Source organism: Podarcis muralis, chromosome 6 (assembly GCF_964188315.1).
Source record: "Podarcis muralis chromosome 6, rPodMur119.hap1.1, whole genome shotgun sequence".
Taxonomy (NCBI): Eukaryota; Metazoa; Chordata; class Lepidosauria; order Squamata; family Lacertidae; genus Podarcis; species Podarcis muralis.
Window position 1 is genome coordinate 25,682,698 of NC_135660.1, and position 23,761 is coordinate 25,706,458.

Genomic DNA, 23,761 nt, shown 5'->3' on the forward strand with positions numbered 1-23,761 from the left:
ACAAAAACAAAAAAGCGAGGAAAGCAGTGAAAGTAAACAAGAGTGTTTCTATGTCTTTCTAAAGAATGGATGCATTGAATGAGTGAATGACAAAGAATCTTGTGGCACCTTGAAGACAGACCGATTTCTCGCGGCATAAGCTTCCGGGGACCACAGTTCACTTCATCACATGAATCTGCAGTTCCCTAGGATAAATTAGATTTCTTAGTCTGGATTTGTTTAAGGATGCAATCCGAGGCTCATTTACTTGTGGGTAGGGGGGCAAGTCGCTTTGGCTTCCATGTAAATATGCATAAGGGCGTGTAGTTCAGCTTTGTACCTATTTACTTCGAAACAATCCTAGCTACTAATGCAGCGGGACTTGCTTCCAAACAAGTGGGCATGGGATTTGGGGCTTAAATAAAACACCAACCATTCCTGCCTGTCTCTCTGAATCACCCCGCAACCTACCCCAGACAGCCATATAAAAACTGGGGCAGGCTTAGGGAAGACAAATAACTGACAGAGAAAATTCGACCAACTTACATCAATTTTCCCTCCGCTCCCTTACAAGTCAGAAGGAAACCGAGATTAAAATAATGATCTGATTTATCCTTTCTCCAATAACCCATTGACTCTTTAGAACCTGTTTCCTTAAACCACCCCACACCCCATGAAAATAAACCTAAAGTCCTGCCCCCCCCAAAGTCGTGGAAGAAATAACAGCAACAACAATAACGATTTTCCATATATAAAATATGAAAATGTTATATAGTAATGTGAATATAAGTTCCCCCCCCCCAACAAGTCATGGTGTGGCAGTGAAGGTAGATTAGGAGCTGGAAGAGTGGGGGGCTGAGAGAGCTAAGAAGCTGAAGTCTGGTAATTCTATCTCTTGGCTGTGGCAACAGGGAGAGTCAGCCGAGTCTACCTATCGGGCCATCTGGCTGTTCTAAGCTGTGGCCCCATGCTGTATGATTTTCTCTTAAAATCTCTTCCGCTGAAGCCCCGCTCTTATTGAATTCATCAAAAGCAAACTTTCCCCGAGTTTTTTTTTTTAAAAGAAGGAGGCTAAAATAATAAGTCGACCACTGTGACATTCTCTAGGCTTAGACCATTTTTCATAACGCAGCTGATAGTCTTTTGTGAGGCGGAGGAGACTAAACAGATGAATAACGAGGAAAGTCTCCCGGAAGGGAGGAGAGAGGAGAGAGAGAGACAGAGAGAGAGAGAGAGAGAAACCCCATACAGCTCCCCCCCTCCAACTAAAGCTGCTTTTTCTAATCTTTAAAAAGTTAACTGAAATGAGAGGTGCGTGTTAAAAAAAAAAAAAAGCCCCCAGCGCCACCAAGGAGCGAGCAAAACACTGGTTGTGTCCCGACTGGAAACAACTTTGCACTGGCTCGCTTCGCTCCCCAAACTTTTTTTTTTTTTTTAAAGCTTATGAGACGACCCAGGTGGCGGGGCGAAGCCGGGGCCTGGGCCATCTCAGAGAAACAGCCGCAGCCTGCTTGGAGACCCCAGCTGCTCTGATGACTATTTTTTCCTCCTTTCCAAACTTGCAGCAAGTCACACACTCTCTCCATATCTCTCTGCATTTTTATTTATATTCCCCCCCGGTCCTCCTCCTTGTAGTAATCCTTATTGACTCTAGGGCCAGGAAGCAGGAAGTGTCTGCAAGAGGAAGGAGGAAATCGGGGTGGGGGTTGGTGGTGTTTGTTTTTGATGGACACATGGGGTAAGTTTCATCTTTCATTTTGTTTTACTTCGGTGTATTTTCAAGTGTATCCCCCCCCCTTTTTTTAAATGCTTGATGTACATTCTAGATATATAGTTGATGGATTGCTTATGTTCTCCCAACTCATTTCATATAGAGATATGATTTGTGTATGTCTTGGATCCTGTTTAGATTTGATTTGCTGTTGTTTATTTTATTTTTTTCCTATTCTCTTCACTTCGGGATTATTTTCAAACTAAATCAAGATGCTTTATACCCCAATCTCCTACTTCAGTGGGTTCCTAGGGAGTGGGATTTTAATATGTTTGAATGAGATGATATTCAATATGTCATGGGGGACCGGTGGGCTCGTGGTTTTTATTTATTTATTTGATATATTGTGGGAAGAAGGGTGGCATCTTAGGCCCCGATCCGAGTCACACCTGGAAGTAAACGATAGGTGCAGTCCTACTGACACTTACTTAGAACTTAGCCGCATTGAATTGAATGGGACCTACTTCCCATTCAAAGGATGAATAGGTAGGGGGCAAACTTTCTATGATTGGACTGCAGGAATCCTGTGTGTGTGTGTGTGTGTGTGTGTGTGTGTGTGTGTGTGTGTGTGTGTTGGCCTATGAGAAAAACAAAACTGACCCAACTAGCAGGGTTGTTGTTGTTGGGGCAAACAAGACATATTGTAAAAGGAATTTGCTAATTAAAAACTATACGTGGCGAAAATCCATGGCGTTTGCTTTAAGAGGATCCATACCGCTCAGCTCAGTGGCGCTTACTTCCGAGTAAACGTGCGTGGGATCCAGCTGTAAGACAAACTGCCAGCTCCCTCGTCAAAAGGCCCGTGTGCAGCTGCGCGTTTTGCAACGTATAGCGCCAGGTAATCATATCGTCAGCATCACACACCGGATTCCACTTAAGTCCACGACGCCGAGGGTCGAATGTATTAGCCAAAGTCCTACACGCGCGCGAGGTTTTTTCTCCAGAAGCTCAGCCATTGGTTGAAACAGGGCTATTTATTCAAAGGGAGAAGCCACGCGGGTGATCTGGGGAGTTAGCTTCATTTTTAAGAACTGTTTATGTGTGTTACGTTACATGCACAGCCATTTCCTTTGCGCTGTGCCTCGTCAGTCTCCAGATAGGAAAGATCCCCCCTCCCGCCCCCCCCCCCATTTAAGCAAAATAATCCCAGCCGCCGAGAAAATACGACCCAAGCAGATTAGCTCGGAGTGAAACCGCATTACATAGCATAGACATCACCCCACCCCCCATCCACAGAACTCAGTGGAAGCTACAATGGAAGCCCATTTAGCATGTGAAATAAAACCGGAGTCTTGGTTTAGTGCTTTGTTTTGACTGGCTTGTCGGTTCAGGATGGTGGATTTCGTCTAAATGCAAGGACTCCGGCTTCATTGCGCCTTCTGGGAGCGGCCCTAAGTACCACTATATGGGCGTAACTCCCATTGAACTCAGCGGACCGGATTTGCTTCTGCGTCACGGTGCTTAAGATCCTGTTGGCAGCCCAGCTACACCTGCCTGTCTCTTTCTCTTGGGCACGTTTTCCTGTTGTTGCCCTTGGTGGTTGTTTCTCCAGTATCCATCTCAGGTGCCTCGCTCTTAAGTGCGTAAAATATGACATCATATTTGTGTCCCATGTAATTGGCTGGGCTTCACTTTTAGAAGACTCTGGTTCCTTTGGATGCTGATTCCGACTTTTCTTTCGGAAAACTGGGAAGAGAGCGTAAAATCCTCCTCCTTTTCCTTCCTGCGGAAGAAATAAGCAATAAAAGAGGATAGTGGGGCGTTTCCACATTAAAACTACGGACTAGCTCCTTTGCAACAAAATAGATTCTTTGACATGCGCTGGGGACAGAGTTCGCCTGGGGCGGAGGTCCCTCTACCCCACTATCCCGCCCCCCAACCAAAGCTTGCACAGTCTGCAGGGTGATGGAAGAAACAAGCGATCCCTGGGATTAATGCCCTTTTTCCGCGCTTTGGTCTGTGGGACTAGCAGAAAACGCAACTTTTGCCCCCATTGGCTAGCTAGGTGAATTAAGCGCACCCTGCAACTGAACAGTCCTTGACCTTTGCCTTTATGTTTGCTCAAATGTTTGCCTAAAACACAATCACCCTTGACAAGGGAGCCTGCTACCGTGTGACACCGCCTATTCAATAGATAGATGTTCCCTGCCACACACACAACAACCCCAGCGCAGCATTTTAAATGGCTTAGGTATTTGTAAAAGCCCGTATAAATTAATGTCGGGTGATTGCTAGTTGCTGGTCAAAGAGGCGGCCGTTTAACTGGTAGAATACAAGGGAATCCATAGCGGGAAAGCACACGCGCGCGCGCTGTTTCTCTGTCTCTCTCTCTCTGTTTCTCTCGCACGCACACCCGAACACAAACAAACAGGGAGAAAAAAAACCGAGGGCCAGGAAACCCGCAGCAGCGAATGTGCAGGAGCGCGCGTGCACAGGAAATGTTAGTAGCGAGCCACGCATGTGTCGAGGAACCAGACTCAAACGCTGCTAATGCTTGAGGAGGAAGAAAAAGAGAATAAATGAATGAAAGGGTTGATACTATAGAATAGTGTGGTCTAGAACGCAGATAGACTGAAATAGGATCCGGTGGATCCGTGGCATATGCAGGCTGATGTAGTCAGGCCCACTCGTAAAAAAGATCACTTACTCCCAAACAAATCAGCATTCCCAGGATATATGGCCTTAGTACATTTCATTGAAATGAATAGTATGAAGATTGGTATACTGTATGTCTATACCTAGGTATACGTGTATTTCTGTGCACAGGGTTTTGGCACTTCTGTTTTATGGGGTTTCCAAGCATTAAGGATGCATTCTCCTCACCCCTCTCCGCCAAACGCCTTTTAAACAGTTAAGTTGGAAGGAGGTGAGGCTTCTCTTTCAATAGGCAACCTGGGAATTGGGTTTGCTAGATGCCTTCGACCTCCCCTTACGACTTAGAAGCTTTGAAATGCCTCACCCCACCCAGGGAGTCAAAAGGGTTCCTTCTTAATATTTTTCAGCAGGACAGCTCAACCCTTCGCTCGGAGGAACCTGACTGCTGGTGCAGCCAGCACCCTCTCTCCCCAATGAGTTCAGGGTCGCTTACTCCCGAGTAAGGCTTTCTAGGATTTCCGGCTCCCTTCGCAGGAGTGTCAGGAGGAACTGGGTTGGGTGGAAACGTGGCTCCTTCCCCTCATGAGGCTGGTGTCTTAGTCCCGTGCAGGTTACAGAGGATCTCTGCAAGACAAGGAAGCAGTAGCTTCACCCTCCTTTCGCCCTCGCAACCCATTCGATATATTTTCCTATGCGTACACACGACACTCATATGGATGTATTCTGGCGCAAACGGGATGCACGTAGCTGTTAATGCTGATTGGTCATGAACGTCTTCCGTTTGAACTTGCAGTGACTGGGGTGGGGGAGGAAACCTCCTGCATTTTCATTACCCTCCTGTAACCCTTGAGTTAGAATGAAAATGAAGGATCCATATGAGGACGATGACTTTAAAAAATAATAAACTCGTAATTTGATTTTTTTGCTCTTGTTTCCAGCCAATAAAAGCTCCAATTCTTGGAGAGATCAAGCTGTTTAGTTAGTAAACAGCGATGTGATTCCGTTGTAATGAATTTTGTTCGTTTTGGTCTTTCCGCGAGTAAGAGTTCTTTGATGCACTGCTATATGTATGTAAATAACCTGGGAGGGGGAAGCCTTCACATTTTGTGAACTACCTTTCTCTAGCCACGTAAAGGCATTCCTTTCTATAGCAGAATGTTTGGCGCTTTAGAAAACAACTGCTATCTGCGTTAGCTTGCTGCTCTGGTTGTTTCGGAAGTCGTTTTTAATCTCTTATAGGACTTTCGGAGCTCAAAGAGCTTTCTCACGTCCTCAGAGTACATGGTCTGTTTTTAATATCCCATTTTATGGATATGGAAGCTGAGAGATCTGCCCAAAGATGATGGCCTGATAGAAAACCTATTTTCCATCAGACTCTTCCAATATTCTCTTCGCTGGATGCTGCACTTCTGTTTCCTGTGGGTGTGAACCAGTGTAGAATAGGGCAGAGTGGATGGCTGTGACTGTGAACAGCTCCACTAGTTCTCAGTTTCCCCATCAGGAAAGTGGACACGTTTAAGTGCCGATCATTAACACATCCCAACCCACCGCGTAAAGATTCTAACAGATGAATTTCAGACTCTAAAGCCATGGGTTCCAGTTTAAATTATTGCACCCCTAATAGCGTGATCCTCAAAAGGTTTGTTTAGAAGCAATTCAGCCGCTGCTTTTTTGAAAGCAAATGCATTTAGGAATCTTAATCGCCATCAGTTGCAGCCGAAGCACAATGGATTTTGTATTGTGGGTTTTTAAAAATGTGTTATGACCCGCCCAGGGACCTTCTTTCTGATGAAGGGGTGGGGTAAGAAAGAAAACAACAATAATTTTGCTAATAATGTATAATGAATACTCAGGCTTGGCTGTTGGATCGCGTTGGGAAGTATGTTCGCATCGATCAGTTGGGAATTTGTTTCACGCATGCCCCCTTGGCTGGGACCGTAGCGCTTTTGCGCAATTCCCATTCATATCGGAGGTGGGGGGGGGGGGCTTGCAAATGACAGTTTCAGGTGTACTTTGCTGTCTAAGCACCTTGAATCGGAAATAAGTCCCAATGATTTCTCACGAGTTTACACTCGATTATTTTATTTTTTTTACAAAATAGAATGTCACTCTTCCAGAGCTCCAGGTAGCCTGAAAACAATACCGCAGTTCAGCAGTTATGTGCTTTGCTGACACGTGTCACACCTGGTGCAGAAGTATCCATCTTTCCCCCTATAGGCTGAAACGAGCTTTTCTGTTCACTTACTGCCGCGTGGCTGATTCGCTCAGGACACACGTGCACTTAAAATTCAGGGATTAGTGATGCCCTCCAGTAATATTGCTCGCCTACCGCATAGCGATACGAAACACATTTAATTGGAAGTTGGCGCCATTGGTGGGTTTTGTTTTGTTTTTTTACTTTCGAGTAAGCGTGTAGATGATCGCAGGTACCTGATATTCCCCAGGGAATTTTAACCAGCAACGGAAATTTGGGAGAGGGGGGAGAAGCTACTACAAATAAGAAAAGTATCTATTTGCATCGGTCGGAAGCCCCATGGGACGTTTACTCCCAAGGAAGCGTGCAGCCAAGGATCCTGAGTTCGGCTGGAAGCCTGCAGGCCACCAGCAAAGGTGGTTTAGGTTGCACCTCCATGCACATTTGCTCAGGCGTAAATCCCTTGAAGGCAACGGGATTTACTTTTGAGTAAACATCCGTCGAACTGGACAGTTAATTAGGAAAAGAGCGCAGGTTTCAATTTCTGATTCGCCTTTTTCCTGGGAAGCTGTGTGTTGACGAACGAAAGGAAAGCCGTCGCTGGCCAAATTAGAGGAAAATGAGTCAGGGATCGCCACCTCCGAGGCAGGACGAGTCAGAGGATCACAGCGCCGATTATGTAGAAATGGGGGCGGGGGGGGGGGCGATCTGGAAGAAGGTCAGCCACGAGGCTTTTGCAAATACAGTGACGACAGACTTTCCTTTGGTACTCTGCCATGAACGGGAGAGAGATTGCAAGCTGAACTTTCTTCCCGCTTCCTTCGCAAACTCCCCAGTGAAGGCAACGGGTTAATTTGTTGTAAGGAGGCATGGTAGAACATTTTTTTAAAAAAATATATTCATTAGAGAAAATCTTGCTTAGAAGATGAACTATCTGACAGCCACATCCCATGAGAACCTACTCAGAAGTAAGTCGCGCTGAAGTCAATGGCACTTACTTCCGAGCAGGTCCTCCTAAGCAGCGCACGAAGACGTAAGCCCCACTGAGTTTCATGGGACTTACACCTAGGTAAATGTAGGTACTGTTGCAGTTTTGTAAAGCAATAAGCTTCATAGACTCTGTGTGGGACTGACTGTCGAGGAATCCTGTTTTGGCTCTCCTGCCCTCCACGTAGATTTAAAGTCACTCACTTACACACAACACTTACGTGTTGTAGACATGCTTGCATTTACACCGTAATTCAGTTTTAGTAGGTGCAATAAGAGTTCAACATCGCTGTCCGCAACCCGTTTATTGACTTCAAATCAATTTAAACTGCCACCCGAGGCACATCGACTTGCAACTCGGTTTCGCTGACGTTCCTCCCCGAGATCTATGGCTTGGAAGTCTGCCACTGATTTCCCTGGGACTCCTTTCCAAGGAGCGTGTGCCCAAGAGGAACGCCATAAACGTCTTGACTTGCAAGTACATTACAGCGAAAGTCAAAGTGCTTAGGTTGCGGGTAACTGCAAATCCTGGCTGGGAAACTGCGCTGACAATATGTTTCGGTAATGCTTTCCTTATGCAGCTTTGGAAGTTTCAAAAAGTTGAACCTCGCTTCTTTCGGTCACTGCTCTCCCGAACAGAAAAGAAAGAAATATATTTGCGAATATATTTGTTAGCATGCCTATGAGATACCAATCAGAGTTTGCATGGGAAAGTTTTATTTAAAAATAATTACGATGTGATTTAAAAAAAAGGGCACACCTTTCACGCACAGTATTTTATCATACCAGGTATATCTCCTGAATTTCCATCCCTCCCCCCCCCTTCTAAACTGTCTGCTACATAAACAATGAAGCTTGTAATTACTTGCTAATTTCATTGCGGTTGCTCCGGAGAGCTTATAACATTTGGGCCCCATTGTCCACTCATTATGTTTCCAGAAGCTTTCTAGGATGCCTCGCCTGGACTTTGTCCAGTCTGTAACCAATAAAGGAAATTTACAACCTTGACACATAGGGAACCCGTCTCTCCCGCTCCCCGCCCCCTCCGCCGCCAATGTCAGGGAAGAAAAATTGAGATGTAAAGGTGCTTGGTGCTTTCTCACAACCCTGTAGCTCTTAATAAAGAATTAGACTAAAGCGGGAGGGGGGGTGGAGAGAAAAAAGAAATGGTAACACAATAAAAAGAGTTAGATCCCTCATTCAAAGACCATGTTTTTTGTTGTTTTACTTCTTATTAAAGATGCTCATTACATCACTTGGTTCCAAAAGGACACTTTCATTCTCTAAGAGTTTATTTACCGTCAAAACCAATAGGAGTGATGCCATCGTTTTTCAACAGCAGAACGATCATATAACTTTCTGATGTTTTTAGTTCACCCTATCCAGACTTCTGTGACAAAACATTTTAATGGATATCGATCAGTGACAGTCGCCGAAACGGTTAGCGGTGAAATAGTTAAAGCTTAGCAAATAAATACTAGCACCTCTCAGGACTTTAAAGTTAGTCCAAAGTTATATATCTCGCAACGATCCGAAAAAGGTGATGAACTTGGGCTTTGGTGGGTTTCTTTAAGGAAGGGACAAAAATTAAGCACATATAGAATACATATTCCATTTTGTCTGCGTGATTTTCCCCACCCTAAGGATGGTTTCAGTGGCACTTGCTTCCAAACAGTTTTATGACATCTTTGCAGGCTGGGGTGAAATTCAAAGCTGAAAACTTATGCACTTGGGAATAACCCGCCCTCAGCGGGACTTATTTCGAAGGAAACGTGCACAGGATCGAGCCCACCCCCTCCCTCCGTTAGCATGTCCATTGCATTTTACATGTGAGTTGAATTCATGAAAGGCTGAAACATTTCTTATGGATCGGTCCCGGTTGAAACAAAATGTTCTGGTTAATACCTGTGCAAAAAGTAATAATCAAAACCTCTCCCCAGGCTGCACATAGAGACAGACAAATTGTGTGTGCGCGCGCGCGTGTGTGTTTATTTCTATGTATATATATGTGTGTGTGTGCGTTATCTACCAAACTACCTGCAGTTGTTTACTGGAGCAATCACTCGGTTACTAATTGAACTACATTGGAGCAAACTCTTTCAAGTTTGTAAAAGGCTTTGACTCTGGTTCTTTCTCCAACCACGGGCATAATGGAAGCAGAAGGAAAGAAGATGGGCACATTTTGAGGGGGGGGGGGAGACCCTTTATATCAGCCGGCAAAGGGGATAAGTATTATTTGACCGATTTCTGTACCGATGTAGGTTTTGGAGCTGCACAAAACTCCTAAGCTGCAATCCTGCACACACGTATCTTGTTGAAAATGAGCCTTACTTCCGCGTGGACTCATATTAGGGTGCACTGTTACGCAGGCGTTTGTCTGAAGTGCTTTGCTTAGAATGAAAACCAACGGGGCTTCCTGCCAAGGCACCCCGAAAGATCGCTTAGCACCCGCATTCTAGAGTTCTTTGAGCGCAAAGAGCGACAAATCCTGACCTACCTTGCAGTGTTGTTGTACTTAAGCGCTTGGAACACCCCAAAGGTTCTATTTCAATTATGTTTTAATTTCCAGTGGAATACTAACAGAATTTTTCCTCTTGCACTTGCTCTCCTGACCACTTCCGCCCCCCCTCCCCGCCCGCTCCTTGTTGCTATCTTGTTTGTTTCCCTTTTAAGCATCCTGCTTTTCTTCTCCACTCCTCCTCTCGCAGAGAAGGGCAGCAGGGCCATCCCACAAGCAGCTCGGGGTCAGAGGCTGTTCCTCCCTCCCGGAGCCGTGTTTGTTTACAAGGAGGCAGAGCTGAGGCTGTTAATGACGTCTCCTGCTTCTCACCTGACTGGCTGGGGAGGAGGCGCTGTTCTCTCCACCTCTTGGAGCCTTTGCAGTTCAGATCTTCTGCTCCATGACAGGTGGGCTCCCAATGCTTGCCATTTCCAGGGCCAGGGACGTGGGATCTTAATAGCTCCACCCCAGTACACTCAACTTGATTTGTATATGCACCCTAGATTCAGCAACAACAGAGTCGCAGGGCCCCATGGCCCTCTATAGCTGTGGCTGTATTCCAGCTTCCATTGGCCCCAGCTAGCTTGGCTCAGTGATCAGAAATGACTGGAGTTGCACCACAGTGTCACATGAGTGTGATGGACAGTAATCACACAGTTCAAAGATGGAGTTAACTCTCTAGTAGCAAAACACTATCCTCACAGACTCGGTTGAGTGTGAGGCCTGATGAGCACAGCAGCTCATTCCCTGTGGTCTTACTCCATGAAAATCAGTCACTGCCTCCTCTTAAGTCCCCTTCTCTGCATAGTTTCCCCCCCAAGCAATTGGATACGGCATCTGCATACAACCAGGCTCTCCTCCTTTTTCATGCCTCTTCTGGTTCTGGGAGACCTGCAGGGACGGTTGCTTGTTACAGCAGGAGGTGGAGATACCCATGACTTTTCAGTAGTGAGACTCATCTCTGCCTCTTGGTCTGGCCTATCCACTCACCTGCTTCAGCTTCTGCCTCTGATTCTGGATTTCTCTCTGCCACAGATTCTTCCAACCCACTGAGCCCTGTTGTCTTTTCAGCTTCTGACACCTCCTCTTCCCAGTCTTCTCCCTCTGACCACCCATTGTTGTCCCACCACCAATCCATGGTCTCTGCACCTTCTTCCTTTGGGGGTTCCCCAGCTGGTTCCTGCCACCATTCCACTGCATCCAGCCGTCTGTGACACCCTGCAGCATCTGAATTGCCAGAGGGCTTAATGATCACCCAGCGAGATGCATTCTTTCTGCATTCTTTCCCGGGGAACTTTCTGGAAGCAACCCAGGGCTGGTGCTATCGTAAGGCCAACTTGGCAGCTACCTAGGGTACAGACTTCAGAGGGGCAGAATACTGTCCCTTGAGGGGCACAGTTTTATATGGATTAGTTTTGGTTATGCCTTATAAATTTACAACAACATTTTATTTTTATATCGTAAATAATTTTATCAATTCTGCAAGACATTTTGTGGGTAGGTGCAGATAGTTATCCTTGCCTAGGGTGAAAGTCTGGGATAGCTCAGTTGGTAGAACATGAGACTCTTAATTCAGGGTCATGGGGTATGTTGGGCGAAAGATTCCTACATTGCTGGGGGTTGAACTAGATGACTCTCATGGTGCCTTCTAACTGTATAATTCTACAAAATTAGCTTTGCCTAGAGTGCTAAAACAGTCTGGCCCTGGCAGTGGGGCACCAGAGACAAAAGTGGTCAGAGGAAAGGGCAGGAGTCTTTCTTTTTTATAGCAGGCTACATTATAGGCATAAAAAGATACACCTGCACCCTTTCCCATCTTTCATCCAAGCAAATAAGAGAATTAGCATAGTTCAAGGCTGCTAGAATGTTCAGGGAAGCAGGAGAGGATATATTGTTTATTAATATCCTTCCTAACTTGCACTAGCAAGTTCCTTTACTTAGCAGAGTTTCACATTCCCCCCCCTTTTTAAATAATATTTATTACTTTTCCGACAATTTAAACACTACAAAAAAGAAAAACACACACAATACAATACCAAAACACTACACAACACTTAACACATTAAACTGACAAAACAAAACAAAGAACACATCAAACAACATTGAACAACATCGAATCAACATCAAACAATTTCAATATCTTATCTTTCATTCATTTATTTCAACGACCTCCTCACACCTCCCTTTTTGTATTCCACTTCTGTTAATTGTTTCAGCAATTCCTTTCCATCTTCCTCTGTTTTCTATCCTATAATTATCTTAACATATTTTAACCTTATTTTTTTCCTTTAATACTCTATTAATTTTATACCTAGTTCCTTATAACATTTCTACTAAAGCCATATAACTTCATTCCAACATTTTTCTAGCATTCATTAATTTTACAATATTTCTGTAGATAGTCTTTAAACTTTTTCCAGTCTTCTTCCACCAACTCTTCTCCCGGGTCTCGGATTCTGCCAGTCATTTCCGCCAGTTCCATATAGTCCATCACCTTCATCTGCCATTCTTCCCGGGTGGGTAAATCTTGTGTCTTCCATAGAATCATAGAATCATAGAATCATAGAATCATAGAGTTGGAAGAGACCACAAGGGCCATCGAGTCCAACCCCCTGCCAAGCAGGAAACACCATCAGAGCACTCCTGACATATGGTTGTCAAGCCTCTGCTTAAAGACCTCCAAAGAAGGAGACTCCACCACACTCCTTGGCAGCAAATTCCACTGTCGAACAGCTCTTACTGTCAGGAAGTTCTTCCTAATGTTTAGGTGGAATCTTCTTTCTTGTAGTTTGGATCCATTGCTCCGTGTCCGCTTCTCTGGAGCAGCAGAAAACAGCCTTTCTCCCTCCTCTATGTGACATCCTTTTATATATTTGAACATGGCTATCATATCACCCCTTAACCTCCTCTTCTCCAGGCTAAACATGCCCAGCTCCCTTAGCCGTTCCTCATAAGGCATCATTTCCAGGCCTTTGACCATTTTGGTTGCCCTCCTCTGGACACGTTCCAGTTTGTCAGTGTCCTTCTTGAACTGTGGTGCCCAGAACTGGACACAGTACTCCAGGTGAGGTCTGACCAGAGCAGAATACAGTGGCACTATTACTTCCCTTGATCTAGATGCTATACTCCTATTGATGAGGCCCAGAATTGCATTGGCTTTTTTAGCTGCCGCGTCACACTGTTGGCTCATGTCAAGTTTGTGGTCAACCAAGACTCCTAGATCCTTTTCACATGTACTGCTCTCAAGCCAGGTGTCACCCATCTTGTATTTGTGCCTCTCATTTTTTTTGCCCAAGTGCAATACTTTACATTTCTCCCTGTTAAAATTCATCTTGTTTGTTTTGGCCCAGTTCTCTAATCTGTCAAGGTCGTTTTGAAGTGTGATCCTGTCCTCTGGGGTGTTAGCCACCCCTCCCAGTTTGGTGTCATCTGCAAATTTGATCAGGATGCCCTTGAGTCCATCATCCAAGTCGTTGATAAAGATGTTGAATAAGACTGGGCCCAAGACAGAACCCTGTGGCACCCCACTAGTCACTCTTCTCCAGGATGAAGAGGAACCATTGATGAGCACCCTTTGGGTTCGGTCAGTCAGCCAGTTACAAATCCACTGAGTGGTAGCATAGTCAAGACCGCATTTTACCAGCTTCTTTACAAGAATATCATGGGGCACCTTGTCAAATGCCTTGCTGAAATCAAGGTAGACTATATCCACTGCGTTCCCTTCATCTACCAGGCTTGTAATTCTGTCAAAAAACGAGATCAGGTTAGTCTGACATGACTTATTTTTCAGAAATCCATGCTGACTATTGGTGATCACAGCATTCCTTTCTAGGTGCTCACAGACTGTTTGCTTAATGATCTGCTCCAGAATCTTCCCTGGTATTGATGTCAGACTGACTGGGCGGTAATTATTTGGGTCCTCTCTTTTCCCCTTTTTGAAAATAGGGACAACATTTGCCCTCCTCCAGTCTGCCGGGACTTCGCCTGTTCTCCAGGAATTCTCAAAGATGACTGCCAGTGGTTCTGAAATCACATCTGCCAGTTCTTTTAATACTCTTGGATGCAGTTCATCTGGCCCTGGAGACTTGAATACATCTAGACTAGCCAAGTATTCTTGTACTATCTCCTTAGTTATTCTGGGCTGTGTTTCCTCTGCTGAATCATTTGCTCCAAATTCTTCAGGTCGGGCATTGTTTTCTTTATCGGAGAAGACTGAGGCAAAGAAGGCATTGAGGAGTTCAGCCCTTTCTGTGTCCCCTGTTTGCATTTCACCATCTTCTCCTCTGAGTGACCCCACGGTTTCTTTGTTCTTCCTTTTGCTACGAACATACCCATAAAAGCCTTTTTTGTTGCTTTTAACCTCTCTAGCAAGCCTGAGTTCATTTTGTGCTTTAGCTTTTCTGACTTTGTGTCTACATGTGCTGGCTATTTGTTTGAACTCCTCTTTGGTGGTTTCCCCCCTTTTCCATTTTTTGTATACATCCTTTTTTAATCTTAATTCAGTTAAAAGTTCTTTAGATAGCCACCCTGGCTTCTTTAGGCACCTTCCATGTTTCCGTCTCATTGGTATTGCCTGAAGTTGTGCTTTTACTATCTCCCTCTTAACAAACTCCCAGCCATCTTGAACTCCCTTTCCTTTTAGTATTACTGTCCATGGGATCTCACCCAGCACTTCCCTAAGCTTTATGAAGTCGGCTTTCTTAAAGTCGAGAAATTGAGTCCTAGTATGCTTGGCTGCTCCTTTCCGCTGTATAGTAAACTTCAGAAGAGCATGATCACTCGCGCCTAATGATCCTTCCACTTCTACCCCACTAACCAGGTCATCAACATTGGTTAGGACCAGATCTAAAATGGCTGTTCCTCTTGTTGCTTCTCCCACTTTCTGGACAATGAAGTTGTCTGCAAGGGCAGTGAGGAATCTGTTTGACCTTATGCTCTTGGCTGAGTTTGACATCCAACAAATATCTGGGTAATTGAAGTCCCCCATTACTACTATCTCCCTTCCTTTTGCATGCTTGGCCATCTGTTCCAGGAAGGCATCATCTATGTCCTCCGTTTGGCTTGGGGATCTATAGTAAACTCCCACAATGAGGTCACTGTTATTCTTCTCTCCCTTAATTTTGACCCAAATGCTCTCACTTTGGCTTTGAGGTTCTAAATCTTGGATCTCTTCACAGGTATACACATCCCTGACATATAACGCCACTCCTCCTCCTTTCTTGTCTGGTCTGTTTCTTTGAAATAGATTGTATCCCTCCATTATTACATTCCAATCGTGGGATTTATCCCACCAGGTTTCAGTGATTCCTATTATGTCATATTTAGTTTGCTGTACCAGGAGCTCAAGCTCATCTTGTTTATTTCCCATGCTTTGCGCATTAGTGTACAGACATTGAAGTCCATTAATCATTCCCCCATGTCTCTTATTTAAGGATTTTCTCCTCCCACCACTAGGTCTGCATGCTCTTTGCTCCATTCGGTCTATAACATTTGGATGATCATCTTCATCAATTGATAGACTCCTACCTTCAGGAGCACTGTCTCCCTCCCCCACATTAGTCAGTTTAAAGCCCTCCTGATGAGGTTTCTGAGGTTTTTTGCAAAAACATTCCTCCCAACCGTTGTGAGGTGCAGCCCATCGCTTGCCAGAAGTCCATCTTCAAGAAACTGCATTCCGTGATCTAAGAATCCAAACCGTTCCTGTTTGCACCATTTGCGAAGCCAGTTGTTCACTTCCACTATTTTTCCCTCTCTCCCTGGGCCACGTCGTTCAACTGGGAGGACAGATGAGATGACAATTTGTGCATTTAATTGCTTCAATTTCCTGCCCAGAGCCTCGTAATCTCTTTTGATCTTCTGGAGGCTATTGCTTGCAGTGTCATTGGTTCCCACATGAACCAAGAGGAAGGGGTATTTGTCAGTGGGTTTTATGATTCCTTGCAGTCGTTCAGTTACATCTTGGATCTTAGCCCCGGGGAGACAGCACACTTCCCGAGACATCTTGTCAGGCCCACAGATCACTGCTTCTGTTCCCCTCAGTAGGGAATCCCCTATCACCACTACACGCCTCCTCTTAGGTCTGGTCGGGGTTCTTCTGTGAGCTGTCGGTTCCAAGGTCGCCTGGACATTCCCAGAGGACTGCCTTTGCTCCTCGTCTTCATATACCTGATTGACTGTAATGAGGGAGAGATCCTCAAATGGAGTCTGCTCTTCGTCTTCCATGCTAGGGGAAAGGACCTCAAAGCGATTGCGTATTTCTAAACAATCAGAGCGAACCCTGGGCCTCCTACTTCTTTGAGTCACGTTTCTCCATATATCTGACTCCTGTGTTGGTGAACTAGCCACCTTCTCAGGGGAGTCCCCTGTCTCTTCCTTGGTGGAGACGGTGTGCTCTGTTGCTTCCAAGAAGAGTTCCAGCTCTCTAATTCTTTGGAGCGTAGCTACACGTTCCTCCAGTTGCTGGACTTTGTCTTTTAAGAGGGCAATCAACATGCAATTGCTGCAGGTAAAGCTGCCTGCAACCTTTGGCAAGATGGCAAACATTGCGCAGGAACCACAGACGACTGCAGCTGTTCCCTCACCCTCCATCTTGGGAACGTGTCGTTGGGGGTGACTACAGTGGTCCTAGGAAAACCCTTTTTGTTCCTTCTTCAGCTGCTGCCCTAAAGCTCTGACTTCCAGTACTTCGCGATAAGTATTCTTGCTGCTGGTGTTGCATACATAAAAAAAGTTCTATCCTTCTTTGGCACCATTTGGCCGACCATGCCCAGGAGAAAGGCCTCTGGTTTCTTCAGAAAAGTATATTTGAATATCTTTTTCATTTCGTTATAAATCATCTCCCAGAATGTCTTAATCCTTGGGCATGTCCACCAAAGGTGAAAGAATGTACCTTCAGTCTCATTACATTTCCAACATTTATTATCGGGCAAATGGTAAATTTTTGCAAGCTTGACTGGTGTCATGTACCACCTATAAATCATTTTCATTAAATTTTCTCTTAGGGCATTACATGCCGTGAATTTCATACCTGTGGTCCATAACTGTTCCCAGTCAGCCATCATTATGTTATGTCCAACATCTTGTGCCCATTTAATCATAGCTGATTTCACCATTTCATCCTATCCTGAGTGTTCCATTTCAACAGTAAGTTATACATTCTTGACAATTCACATTCCCCTTTTAAACGCACAGCAGATAGCTGGTTGCAGGCTTGTTTAAGCCTCTCAATATTAGGCTTCTGGAGAGTTCCCTTATATCGCTCTTCAAAGAATAAACACACCACAATCTTGTGTAAAGTATAAAAAAGAAGTTTACTCACATCATCAGTTCACAGTTGGATCTCTTAGTTACAAAGTATATACATGTGGATCTATCCCATATGGAGATAGTTCCAGTGTCCTCTGTTGGCTGAGAGCCAAGAGAGCATTTCTAGCTAAAAACTGCTGCTCCAACGACTGAAGAAGTCAAAGAGAGAGGGGGGGCTGCGTGCCCTGTCCCTTCTGTTACCTGGACTGGTTAGGTCACACCCACCTCTAGTCACATGCAAAAGGAAGTATGTCCCAGCCAGGAGGAAACAGGAAGTTTTCCACTGGCTGGACCAAACATTCCCTTGCATGCCCATTCTAGGAAAACAAGGAATGTTGTACTTGACTGTTACTTATGTATCACATCCCACAAAGGCTACATTCCAGCAAAAGCAGACTAAGAGAGTAGGAGCAGGTCTACTGAGGACCCCAAGGGCCAGACAGAGAGCTATTTGGCCCCTGGCCCTGATGTTCCCTGTTCCTTCCCTAGAAGATGGTAGTTTGCCTTCTGGACAGCTGCACAACAAAGGAGCTGTTCAGAGGCTCTGAGATTTGGCAATGATAGGTGTGTGTCTGATGATGTGCAGGTAACTGAACTGTCTTGCTTCTCACCACACTATGATCTTCACAGAAATAATTTAAACAGGGTGCTCAAAGGCTTGAAAGCGAACAGAGAGAAAGCTGGTTGAAAATCTTGGCTTTCTGCTTTGCATGTAGAAGGTCCCAGGTTTAATCCCCAGAAGCTGCAGGTTGGGGTCTGAGTGTCCCCTGCCTGCAACCCCAGAAATTTACTGTCTGTTGACGTAGGCAATACTGAGCTAGACGGACCGTTTGGTCAGACACAATCTAATACAGCTTTGTAGCCGTTCCTTAAGTTCTTATTTAGAATATAAGATGTCTTGTGGCATAAGTGGTAGACTAGCTTAGCTCCTGCTTAGGCCACAGCAAACCTGTTTGTACCACAAGGCTCTTTGCTGCAGCACAGCTACCCCTTGTGGGATTCTCTTTTGGCAAAAGGAAGAAGATGGGGATGGTTAAGGCAACCATTCTCCTTTTCCATAACAACAGCAACAGTCATGATGCCAGTATTAGGACCAATTGAGGATGAAAGATACAGGAGGAGAAGCTGGTTTTACAGTGAAGTAGGAGCTAAAAAGGCAACAATAAACGCCACCTCCTTCTACTCCCAGATTCCCAAATTGTTGGCTGGCAAATCTCCAAGCATCCATAGCCTTTGGTACACACAGTTCCCATGGAAACCACATAGCTTTCCTCCAAAGCAATTCACCTGAGGGCCTAGGGAGAATTAGGAAATGAAGAGGATGCTGTTCTGAGCTTCCCTTCCCCCATCCATGCATGTATAGGCTAAGCCCTACATCTTTGCTCTCCATGGTGACTTTCCAACTCTTTCCACACTAAAGCTAAGAGCAAACTCACAAGGCAAAAGTCCTTCACGTTTCCGGGGGAGAAAGTCTCCTAAAAACCTAGGTTTGCATTTTTGTGAAGGGACTAGGGATTTATCTATATCATACATTTAGAACACATTGTTTCCCCCAAAGAATCCTGGGAACTGTAGTTTGTTACGGGTGTTGGGAACTGTAGCTTTGTGAGGAGTCCCCAGGAGTCTTGTGGAGTGGGGGGAGAGACATGTGTTTTAAATGTATGGCATGGATGTGACCTTGTCCATAACTAAAGTTCTTGTCAGGTGGAAGCTGAAACAGTTAAACTTACCTATACCAGTTTTGGGAGGGCAATTGATTTATCTTGCTGATTTAAACTGGATTGATAGCCATCCCCTTTCGCCAGGGAACTATGTAGTCCAGCAAGTGAAGGCTAGGGATCTTAAGCATGTGATTCTCTCTGCAAATCCTACCAAACTTCAATTACAAGCACTGGGGCAGGTAAATTGATTTATTAAAAGCAGGTATATATTTGCTGCATAGTTATGCCCTCAATATGACCAAATAAACCAAAGGTCTAAAGAGATCTTTGGAACTTCCATGGAGACTCTTGTGAGGCTGGTTTCAGTTGTTCAGGGAACTGTTCTTTGACCTTAAATAAGAAGAGAGTTAGATTGAAGTCATGATCTCTACGCATGCCGGATGACTTTTCATTTGTGGGCCCAACAGAGCAGCAACATCTTGAGCTACTGGATAGATCAGCAAAAGAGCAACAGCTCAGCATGCAGGTGCAGCAAAAGATGGCAAATTTCTTGTTAGCATTTGGAAATAAAATAGCCAGGGATGCGGAACACCAATCAATCTGACTGCTACTGTATATTTATATTAAATAAATAAGTTAGATAGATATATGTTATATAGCTGTTGCTTTGAAAAAAAGCAACAACCAAATGCAAACAGGTCATATTGTTAGGTTAAATGTTGTTGTTTTAACAATAACTCTTTGCTTTCTTTTTAATCAGTTCGCTCTTAACTCTGCTTTCCCATCTGAATGCTTCCTCTTTATCACTACAGACTTCTTTGAACCGCTACAGACCTCTCTCTGTACCCCATAATGCATGCTTGCTCCTCTTTCCCTGTTACCACAGTTCCCTGGTGCATCTCCCCCCTCCAATTTTCATACCCAAAGGACTCTCTGCAGTCCCATTTCCCTAAGCCCCCACCCCACAGTTTTTCTCTACATCACAGAGCACTCATCTCTGTCTGAACCACTACAGGCCTCTACACTGCTGGACTTTGCCAGTCTTCTTTCTGCCTGATAAACATGCTGATGTGGAGCTCCTCCTTCTGCCCATCAAATGTGCAGGTGGGCAGAAATGCCCCAGTAGCAGCAGCCCCAATCCTCGACTGCATGTGATGGCACTGGGTGTGATTTCAGGCTCGCACAGTGATCTATCTGACCTTCTCAGCTGCCATGGCAGGGATGCAGATGTGGTGCTGGTGGTCCCACTGCTCCATAAAGCCCCATTAGGCTGGGGGGGGGGGTAGGTTAAGATTACTGCCTAAGTTTCTACCATTTGTTGAACCTGGCAAATGAATCAAAACATGCAGGTGCCACTCTCACCCCCTTGTTTTGTGAGAAGCTAGCCTGTTCCCACCTTCCAATGTTTTTAGACAATGAATGAAGCCATAGCAATGACTGGCATTTAGGAAAGCCGTTTCAGCCAATGAGACAAAGAGAAGGCTAGAATGAAACGCTCATGATGTAGACTCTTGTTTTGTTTTTAAGCACTTTCTGTTGGTATTTCCTGGTGGAGAAGTTATTGCTGCCCAACAGAAAGCAATTCAGGTATCCAGGATGTTAGTGTAGCTGTGATGGGGAGGTGGGGAGTGTGCAAAGTAAAAAATAAAATGTAACAATAAAGGAAGATACCCATGATCATTCTAACCTAGGTCTTATTTCATAAAAGTAAGGTTTTCTTATGAGTTTGTATTTTTTCTTTAAGAATTACTCTGCTAATGCCAATGCTGACTAAATCCATCATTATTATGCCACACTGCAGGAGGCAGAACAGTCCTAAGAGTAAGAGTATGGGTTACGCCATACTGCAGAGTAACACAGTACTGTTACCCAATTAGCTGAAGGGGGTAGTGTATGATAACCCTGAAGTGTAGTCCAGTATTGTTAACTGTTTTGGTTTTTTTAAAAAAACAACTTGAAATGATTAAAGCAACAGTGCAATTCTTTGAAGGCTGGAAGCTGTGAAGGAAGCCAGGGACAGAAGTGAGTGAGAAAGAGGTTGCCTGGATGCTGAAATTCACCCATAGGTGGACTGCAGGTCTACCCATTGAGGACCAATGGAAGGACGGACCTGGAATGCAAGTTTCTCAAAAGCCAGGTCTACCCACCCAGACACCTGATCTAGCAGAAATTGTAGATCTATTCTCTGCTGACACTTATGTATGTTTGGTTATTCACTTAGAGCATTTACTTCCCCCTGAAAAATTCCTGTGGATGCTCAAGCCTGACACCTTCCCTCTCAGCTTGACTCCTCCACACAGAGGTCTTTTTTACCGTTTCCTTTGGGAAACAGTTCTCCCAGCAACAAACATGGTGAGAGAATCTCAGGTGAAGGCAGCAGCAAGCTGGAACGACTAATGCCAAGTCGACTCTGCAGTGTGCCTTTGGACCTAGGGAAATAAGTAGCAACACATATAGACTGATGAAGGCATTCTCCCACATCCTCACACCTCACTGTTTTTATGGGCTTGGATGAAGCTTCAATTTCCAATAAAGAGGTGAGAAAGGGCAGTAAACCAGGGTGAGTTCTCCCATGGGGGCCCTTTCAGCCACTGTAAGAACTGCTTTCTCAAACTCAGTAGAGGAAATCTTTAGGCTTAATAGACAATCATACTGCTTTAAGGAAAAATGTACTCCTGGTCAAAGGATATACCGATATGTAAAAACCACAGAAATCAGGTAGATACTTCTGAAGTGTCTAATGGTTGTGTGAAAACACAACCAAAGAGATAAAGTAGCCCAATAAGGGAGCAGCCCTATGTATGGGAAGCCAGAGTAAATTACACTCGCCTAAGTGAAGCGGGTGGACAGAGCCTAGGGCTTGCTGATCAGAGGGTCAGCGGCTCAAATCCCTGTGACAGTGTGAGCTCCCATTGTTCGGTCCCTGCTCCTGCCCACCTAGCAGTTTGAAAGCACGTCAAAATGCAAGTAGATAAATAGATACCGCTCCGGCGGGAAGGTAAACAGCGTTTCGGTGAACTGCTCTGGTTCACCAGAAGCGGCTTAGTCATGCTGTCCAGATGACCTGCGGACAAACTGTCCGCTGTCTGCAGACAAACGCCGGCTCCCTCAGCATATAGAGTGAGAGGAGCGCTGCAACCCCAGAGTCGTCCGTGACTGGACCTAACGGTCAGGGGTACCTTTACCTTTAAGTTAAGCAAAGGAATGGAGGTGGCACTGTGGTCTAAACCAGTTTTTCCCAACCTTGGGTCTCCAGCTGTTTTTGGACTACAACTCCCATCATACTTAGCAAGCAAGACCAGTGGTCAGGGATGATGGGAAGTGTAGTCCAAAAACAGAGACCAAAGGTTGGGAAACACTGGTCTAAACCACTAAGCCTAGGGCTTGCCGATTGGAAGGTTGGCGGTTTGAATCCCCATGACTGGGTGAGCTCCCGTTGCTTGGTCCCAGCTCCTGCCAACCTAGCAGTTCGAAAGCACGTCAAAGTGCAAGTAGATAAATAGGTACTGCTCTGACGGGAAGGTAAATGGTGTTTCCATGCGCTGCTCTGGTTTCGCCAGAAGCAGCTTAGTCATGCTGGCCACGTGACCCGGAAAAACTGTCTGTGGACAAACGTCGGCTCCCTCGGCCAGTAAAGCGAGATGAGCACCGCAACCCCAGAGTAGTTCACGACTGGACTTACAGTAACTGTCAGGGGTCCTTTACCTTTAAGTTAAGCAAGTGTAAAGTACACTGGGTCCAAATTCTGTTCAGGCATAAGTCTGAGCCTGCCTAAACCTGACAGAGAAAAAACAAGCATTTAAATAGTGTTTGAGTTACACCATTGAATTACACCATCCTGTTTGCTAGTTTAACTTACACTGGGAACCAGCCAGCTAAGCCAGAGATCCACCACATCCTAAATTGTTCATCCTGCTTGATCTGAGGGTTAGTATTTTATCGAGAATCAGGAACTGGAGATTAGTGGTCTGGGAAGAGTCTGGGCAAGCAAAATATTGCTGTGACATTATGTGTGTATTTATGTATTCATACTATGTATTGTATGTATTTGCTAAAGTCTGGCAACAGCTGTCTCCTTTGGGAGAAGATTGATCCAAGGGTCACAAGACCAATAGAGATTGTTCACCTGTCCAAAAGCAGGACATTACCATTAACTAACTGTAACATCACATTATGTACAAAACTATATGTGAAAAGCCAAATGGATTACTGATCCCTAAGACAAAAAGCTCCAAGATCCACAGCTGGGCAGTAGAACTGAAACATCATGAAGGCTGAGCAAACCTTTGAGTTCTTCAGAATTTGTCATCGGACAAGATGTTACACAAAGCAGGGAGTGTGGGCGGGGGTGAGAGTGAGAAAATCAATCAATCAATCAATCAATCAATCAATCAATCAATCAATATGTATATATTTTTTAAAATCCTCCTCATTCCCTGCTTTGTTGGGCAATCCTATGGCAAGATCTGGCAGGAGCTGTTTAGGATGCAGCAGATCTCTAGCTCAGCCAATTTGCATTTAGGTAGGCTTAGTGTTGCTACAATCAGTGCCGTTCACAGCCCCTTCCTCACTGCATTTCAGTTTTTGTTTTGTTGTTTTTAAAAATCAGTTAACAATACTGGACTACACTTCAGGGTTATCATACACTACCCCCCTTCAGCAACTTGGGTAACAATACTGTGTTACTCTGCAGTATGGTGTAAATAATAATAATAATAATAATAATAATAATAATAATAATAATGTTTTAATGTATTTTTAATCTCCTG

The 23,761-nt window shown here is 44.8% G+C and overlaps 1 long non-coding RNA gene across 3 annotated transcripts in view; it reads left to right on the forward strand.

The window, feature by feature from the left end:
• The first annotated feature begins 1,200 nt into the window (after positions 1–1,200).
• The window catches only part of LOC114597853 (uncharacterized), a 239,187-nt gene continuing 216,626 nt past the window's right edge, over positions 1,201–23,761 (forward strand). For all 3 annotated transcript variants that reach the window (XR_003706904.2, XR_013393143.1, XR_013393144.1), the window contains exon 1: positions 1,201–1,717. This is a non-coding gene — a long non-coding RNA (uncharacterized LOC114597853). The remainder of the gene's footprint in view (positions 1,718–23,761) is intronic.